The sequence below is a fragment of the Melanerpes formicivorus genome, unplaced genomic scaffold, assembly GCF_026170545.1.
Source record: "Melanerpes formicivorus ecotype bairdi unplaced genomic scaffold, bMelFor1.0.p_v2 SCAF_184, whole genome shotgun sequence".
In the NCBI taxonomy this organism is placed as follows: Eukaryota; Metazoa; Chordata; class Aves; order Piciformes; family Picidae; genus Melanerpes; species Melanerpes formicivorus.
The window spans coordinates 167,501-175,000 of NW_027142536.1; positions in this window are offsets into that span (position 1 = coordinate 167,501).

A 7,500-nucleotide genomic window follows, 5' to 3' on the forward strand; every position below is an offset into this window, starting at 1 on the left:
CGCCCCCTCCTCTGACGCTTCCAGCTGCCGCCTCCCCTCCCACCCCCCAAACTCACACTGGCCCTCGCCGGCCCGCCCACCCGCCTACCTGCTTGCCCGCCGCCGCTGGGTGGCGTGCCGGACACTCTCGCACACAGGTACACAGACAGGGACACAGGGACACAGGCACTCAGGCACACAGGGACACAGGGACACAGGGACACAAGGACACAGGGACACAGGCACTCAGGCACTCAGGCACTCAGGGACACAGGGACACAGGGACACAGGCACTCAGGCACTCAGGGACACAGGGACACAGGGACACAGGGACACAGGCACTCAGGCACACAGGGACACAGGTGGCGGGCCGGAGGCCTCTCTCCACTGTGTGGCAGGGGTCCAAGAGCCACCCCAGCCCAACCCAGAGGGTCTTTTGCACCTCTCTAGAGGCCACCCAGAGACCCCAGGCCGCAGCAGAAGCCTCCCCCGCATGCTCTGCAGGCTTCCGACCCACCCCAGGCCGCACCAGAAGCCTCCCCCGCAAGCTCTGCAGGCTTCCGACCCACCCCAGGCCGCAGCAGAAGCCTCTCCCGCACGCTCTGCAGGCTTCCGACCCACCCCAGGCCGCAGCAGAAGCCTCTCCCGCACGCTCTGCAGGCTTCTCAGCCACCCCAGGCCGCAGCAGAAGCCTCTCCCGCACGCTCTGCAGGCTTCTCAGCCACCCCAGGCCGCACCAGAAGCCTCCCCCGCACGCTCTGCAGGCTTCTCAGCCACCCCAGGCCGCACCAGAAGCCTCTCCCGCACGCTCTTCAGGCTTCTCAGCCACCCCAGGCCGCACCAGAAGCCTCCCCCGCAAGCTCTGCAGGCTTCCGACCCACCCCAGGCAGCAGCAGAAGCCTCTCCCGCACGCTCTGCAGGCTTCCGACCCACCCCAGGCCGCAGCAGAAGCCTCTCCCGCACGCTCTGCAGGCTTCTCAGCCACCCCAGGCCGCAGCAGAAGCCTCTCCCCGCACGCTCTGCAGGCTTCTCAGCCACCCCAGGCCGCACCAGAAGCCTCCCCCGCACGCTCTGCAGGCTTCTCAGCCACCCCAGGCCGCACCAGAAGCCTCTCCCGCACGCTCTTCAGGCTTCTCAGCCACCCCAGGCCGCACCAGAAGCCTCCCCCGCAAGCTCTGCAGGCTTCCGACCCACCCCAGGCCGCAGCAGAAGCCTCTCCCGCACGCTCTGCAGGCTTCCGACCCACCCCAGGCCGCAGCAGAAGCCTCTCCCGCACGCTCTGCAGGCTTCTCAGCCACCCCAGGCCGCAGCAGAAGCCTCTCCCGCACGCTCTGCAGGCTTCTCAGCCACCCCAGGCCGCACCAGAAGCCTCCCCCGCACGCTCTGCAGGCTTCTCAGCCACCCCAGGCCGCACCAGAAGCCTCTCCCGCACGCTCTTCAGGCTTCTCAGCCACCCCAGGCCGCACCAGAAGCCTCCCCCGCACGCTCTGCAGGCTTCCCACCCACCCCAGGCCGCAGCAGAAGCCTCTCCCGCACGCCCTGCAGGCTTCTCAGCCACCCCAGGCCGCAGCAGAAGCCTCTCCCGCACGCTCTGCAGGCTTCTCAGCCACCCCAGGCCGCAGCAGAAGCCTCTCCCGCACGCTCTGCAGGCTTCTCAGCCACCCCAGGCCGCAGCAGAAGCCTCTCCCGCACGCTCTGCAGGCTTCTCAGCCACCCCAGGCCGCACCAGAAGCCTCTCCCGCACGCTCTGCAGGCTTCTCAGCCACCCCAGGCCGCAGCAGAAGCCTCTCCCGCACGCTCTGCAGGCTTCTCAGCCACCCCAGGCCGCAGCAGAAGCCTCTCCCGCACGCTCTGCAGGCTTCTCAGCCACCCCAGGCCCCAACAGAAGCCTCTCCCGCACGCTCTGCAGGCTTCCGACCCACCCCAGGCCGCAGCAGAAGCCTCTCCCGCACGCTCTGCAGGCTTCCGTCCCACCCCAGGCCGCACCAGAAGCCTCCCCCGCACGCTCTGCAGGCTTCTCAGCCACCCCAGGCCGCACCAGAAGCCTCCCCCGCACGCTCTGCAGGCTTCTCAGCCACCCCAGGCCGCACCAGAAGCCTCCCCCGCACGCTCTGCAGGCTTCTCAGCCACCCCAGGCCGCACCAGAAGCCTCCCCCGCACGCTCTGCAGGCTTCTCAGCCACCCCAGGCCCCAACAGAAGCCTCTCCCGCACGCTCTGCAGGCTTCTCAGGCACCCCAGGCCGCAGCAGAAGCCTCTCCCGCACGCTCTGCAGGCTTCTCAGCCACCCCAGGCCGCAGCAGAAGCCTCTCCCGCACGCTCTGCAGGCTTCTCAGCCACCCCAGGCCGCACCAGAAGCCTCTCCCGCACGCTCTGCAGGCTTCCGACCCACCCCAGGCCGCACCAGAAGCCTCCCCCGCACGCTCTGCAGGCTTCTCCGCCACCACAGGCCGCACCAGAGGATCTTTTGCACCTCTCTGGACGCCACCCAGAGACTCCAGGCCGCACCAGAGGCCCCCCCCCCCAACCATTTACAGGCTGCAGTGCCAGCCTAGGCCCCGCTGGCAGCCTCCCTTGTCTGCTTTGGAAGGCCTCCCATCCACTCCAGACCTGCCTGGAGGCCTCCCTCGACTGCTCCCGGGGCCCTCGAAGCCACCCTAGGCCTTTCTGGAGGACCTGCTCGACCGCTCGGGCGGCTTCTGACGCACCCTCGGCCATCCGGCGCCCAGCAGCTCCCAGGGCCAGGCACCGGCCTCCCCCTCCGGCCGCCCCTGGGGCCGGGGGTGGCTCGGACTCGGCGCCCCCAACGTGTCGTCCCGTCCCCCCCCCGCCCCGCACCGCCGAACATTCGCTGCAGCCGAGGGCTTGCCGCTCGACGCCTACCCCACCCGCCCAGCCCCCCGCTGCGGCCCGGCGCTGCCCCGGCCGCTGCGCCCCGCCTCTCATCGCTCCCCCCCACCCGGCAACCGGCCGCCGGGCACGGCAAGTCCCAGGGCAGGGAACAGGTGCTGCCGGGACCCCGTGCTGGCTGCCGGCTTCCCGGGGCTGCCCCGGGCACGGACAGGTCGCCCCCCCCGCCCCGGCGAATGTTCACCGAACCGGCTGCCGGCTGCCTTCGAGCACCCCCCGCCCCCCGCCACTATCGTCCCCCCCCGCCCCCCCCTCCGCCTCCGCTGCCGCTTCTCCCCGCACCGCCTCCACTGCCTCCCCCCGCCGCCGGCGAACGAGTCGCCGGATCCGTAGGGTGCCGGGAGCCCGAACGGCGAGCGGCTCCGGCTGCTGCCGGGACCGCGGGGATTCGAGCCGGTCCGGCCGCGGCCGGGACCCCGTGCCGGAAGCCGGCATCCCGGGACGGCCCCGGGACGGCCCCGGTCGCCGGCCGGGTGACGTTCAGCGAAGCGGCTGCCGCCAGTCTTTGGGCCTCCCCCGTGCCGGGGCCGCGGGGCTTCGAGCCGGTCCGGCCGCGGCCGGGATCCGGGGCCGGACGATGGCTTCCCGGGCCGGTCCCGGTCGCCTCCCGGGTGACGTTCACCGAAGCGGCTGCCGGCTGTCTTCGAGCCCCCCCCCCCCTCCGCCTCCGCTGCCGCTTCTGCCCGCACCCCCCTCCACTGCCTCCCCCCGCCGCCGGCGAACGAGTCGGCGGATCCGTAGGGTGCCGGGAGCCCGAACGGCGAGCGGCTCCGGCTGCTGCCGGGACCGCGGGGCTTCGAGCCGCTCCGGCCACGGCCGGGACCCCGTGCCGGAAGCCGGCATCCCGGGACGGCCCCGGGACGGCCCCGGTCGCCGGCCGGGTGACGTTCAGCGAAGCGGCTGCCGCCAGTCTTTGGGCCTCCCCCGTGCCGGGGCCGCGGGGCTTCGAGCCGGTCCGGCCGCGGCCGGGATCCCGGGCCGGACGATGGCTTCCCGGGCCGGTCGCCGGTCGCCTCCCGGGTGACGTTCACCGAAGCGGTTGACGGCTGTCTCCGAGCCCCCCCCCCCCCCCCTCCGCCTCCGCTGCCGCTTCTGCCCGCACCTCCTTCACTGCCTCCCCCCGCCTCCCGCGAACGAGTCGCCGGATCCGTAGGGTGCCGGGAGCCCGAACGGCGAGCGGCTCCGGCTGCTGCCGGGACCGCGGGGATTCGAGCCGCTCCGGCCGCGGCCGGGACCCCGTGGCGGAAGCCGGCATCCCGGGACGGCCCCGGGACGGCCCCGATCGCCTCCTGGGTGACGTTCACCGAAGCGGCTGCCGGCTGTCTTCGAGCCCCCCCCCCCTCCGCCTCCGCTGCCGCTTCTGCCCGCACCCCCTCCACTGCCTCCCCCCGCCGCCGGCGAACGAGTCGGCGGATCCATACCGTCCCGAGAGCCCGAGGCGGCGGCACCCAGTGCGGGTCCGGCCGAGGCCGGGACCCCGTGCCTGTCGCAGGCTTCCCGGGACGGCCCCGGAACGGCCGCGGTCGCCGGCCGGGTGACGTTCTCCGAAGCGGCTGCCGGCTGTCTTCGAGCCCCCCCCCCCCCTCCGCCTCCGCGGCCGCTTCTGCCCGCACCTCCTTCACTGCCTCCCCCCGCCGCCCGCGAACGAGTCGCCGGATCCGTAGGGTGCCGGGAGCCCGAACGGCGAGCGGCTCCGGCTGCTGCCGGGACCGCGGGGATTCGAGCCGCTCCGGCCGCGGCCGGGACCCCGTGCCGGATGCCGGCATCCCGGGACGGCCCCGGGACGGCCCCGGTCGCCGGCCGGGTGACGTTCAGCGAAGCGGCTGCCGCCAGTCTTTGGGCCTCCCCCGTGCCGGGGCCGCGGGGCTTCGAGTCGGTCCGGCCGCGGCTGGGACCCCGTGCCTGTCGCAGGCTTCCCGGGACGGCCCCGGAACGGCCGCGGTCGCCGGCCGGGTGACGTTCACCGAGGCGACTGCCGGCTGTCTTCGAGCCCCCCCCCCCCCTGCCGGAGCCGCGGGGATACGAGCCGGTCCGGCCGCGGCCGGGACCCCCGTGCCGGAAGCCGGCATCCCGGGACGGCCCCGGGACGGCCCCCGATCGCCTCCTGGGTGACGTTCACCGAAGCGGCTGCCGGCTGTCTTCGAGCCCCCCCCCCCTCCGCCTCCGCTGCCGCTTCTCCCCGCACCCCCTCCACTGCCTCCCCCCGCCGCCCGCGAACGAGTCGCCGGATCTGTAGGGGGCCGGGAGCCCGAGGCGGCGAGCGGCTCCGGCTGCTGCCGGGACCGCGAGGCTTCGAGCCGGTCCGGCCGCGGCCGGGATCTCGTGCCGAACGTCGTCTTCCCGGGACGGTCCCCGGGAGGGCCCCAGTCTCCTCCCGGGTGACGTTCACCGAAGCGGCTGCCGGCTGTCTTCGAGCCCCCACCCCTGCCGTGGCCGCGGGGATTCGCCCCGGTCCGGCAGCTGACGGTTCCCTGTGTCGGACGCCGGCTTCCCGGGACTGCCCCGGGACAGCCCCGGTCGCCTCCCGGGTGACGTTCACCGAAGCTGCTGCCGCCTGTCTTTGTCCCCCCCCCCCCGTGCTCTCCCTCAGCCGGGAGGTAGACGTGCTCTCCCTCGGCGAGTAGACGTGCTCTCCCTCGGCGAGTAGACGTGCTCTCCCTCGGCGAGTAGACGTGCTCTCCCTCGGCGAGTAGACGTGCTCTCCCTGGGCGAGTAGACGTGCTCTCCCTGGGCGAGTAGACGTGCTCTCCCTGGGCGAGTAGACGTGCTCTCCCTGGGCGAGTAGACGTGCTCTCCCTCGGCGAGTAGACGTGCTCTCCCTCGGCGAGTAGACGTGCTCTCCCTGGGCGAGTAGACGTGCTCTCCCTGGGCGAGTAGACGTGCTCTCCCTGGGCGAGTAGACGTGCTCTCCCTGGGCGAGTAGACGTGCTCTCCCTCGGCGAGTAGACGTGCTCTCCCTCGGCGAGTAGACGTGCTCTGCCTCGGCGAGTAGACGTGCTCTCCGCGGAGATCGCGCTTGTCGCCAAGGGGTCGCTGTTGCGCTCTGCCTCCGCCTACGTCATCGTACAAGCCGGCGTGATTTCTGCGACCTGCCGCTGGGCGGAGGTCGGCTGGTTGTGCGCTCGCGGAGCTGACGGCCCTCCAGTTCCGTATATGAGGGAACAAGCGACGCCGAGCACTCCCAGGGCAGCGCTGCCGAGCGGCTGCTCCAAGCCACCCGCCAGGCGGCTGGGCAGGGGTCCGTCTGGCTTCTCGGTGGCTTTCGCCCGGGTCAGAGAGGGGACCCGCGGGGCCGAACAAAGGCGCGGCGGTTTGGAGCGGCCGCTGGCGCACCCTCAGCGGTGTTGGATGGGTTTCGCTCGTCCGTGAGCCGGAGCCCAGCCCGGGCTCGGCAACGAAAGCGGGGAAAAGAAAAAAAGTTGACGAGTGGCTGGCGCCGGCCACTGCCGAAGTGTGGAACCCCCGAAGCGACGTTTGCCCGGTGGGGCACGGGGGCAGAGAAAGCCGGGGAGACGTGGTGCTGGCGTCGGTCCCACCAAGAATGGAAAGCAAGCCCGTCCAGGCACGGCGAGAGAGAGCCCGGTAAGGGGCAGAGAGAGTTCCCAGCACTGGACCCTCTTCACGGGGGTTCCCCCCCATGGCCAAAGCCGCAGCCCGCGGGGGCACGGCATCTAAGGGAAAAGCCAGCGGCGGTGACTGGCCACTCGTATGCTATGGAGCCCGGCATGGGGGGAGGAGGGCAAGCCGGTGCCCCAGCACGGCTTCCTCCTGGCTCCAGAGGGGCGCCCCGTGATGGAGATGTAACTCGGTGCAGCTTGAGGGAAAATGCAAGCCCACATTTCGGGGAGGCAGAGGTGCCCTGTGAGCCGGTGCGGCCCGGTGCAGCTTGCCCCCCCCCCCCCCCCATCTCTGGAGGGCGCCCCGTTTGCTCCTCCGGCGTGTTGCCCGCACGCCGAGCCCCGTGCCTGCTGGCTGCTCCCGAGGGCGGTGGCGGGTGCGCGTGGCTGTGTCTGTCCCAGAAGAGCGAGGCCGTGGGGCCTCCGCTGGCTTCCTTTCCTTCTGTCCTTGTTGATCGATGAGGCCTTTCGGGTCGCGTCGGAAAGGGCCCCCGGCCGGCAGGGCAAGGGCGGTCTTCCTTTCCACCTCGCTTCCCGTCGCGTGTGAGGTGTCGTCCTCGTTCCCCCAGCCCCGAGCGGCTCGAGCGGGGGGGAGCCGTGGCGTTAGCGGCCCGGCGCGTGCCTTGCCGCATCCTCCCCTTTCCACCTCCCCCCCGGCGCTGGGGCAGGGTTCGGGGACCGGTCTACCGCAACCGGCTTTGTGACTGCTGCGTGGCCCCGTGAGTTTTCAGGTGTCCTAAAACGCGTGAGGCGCCGGTGTCGTCCTCGGTTCCGGGTACCCGCGGGTGCCGGCCGCGAGCAGCTGCGTGTGGCGGGGGTTGGCCGAGCCGAGAGCGAGGCGGCGGCGTCGCGAAAGTTAAAAGGGGCTAAAAGCGGCGCCGCGCGTGAGGCCTCACCTGCCCGGGTGGGGTCCCCGAGGGTTCCTCCCTAAATGAAACCTCTAGCCTGAGAAGGGCGGCTTTGTGGCCCGTACCCCCGCCCGCTGCCGAGCGAGCC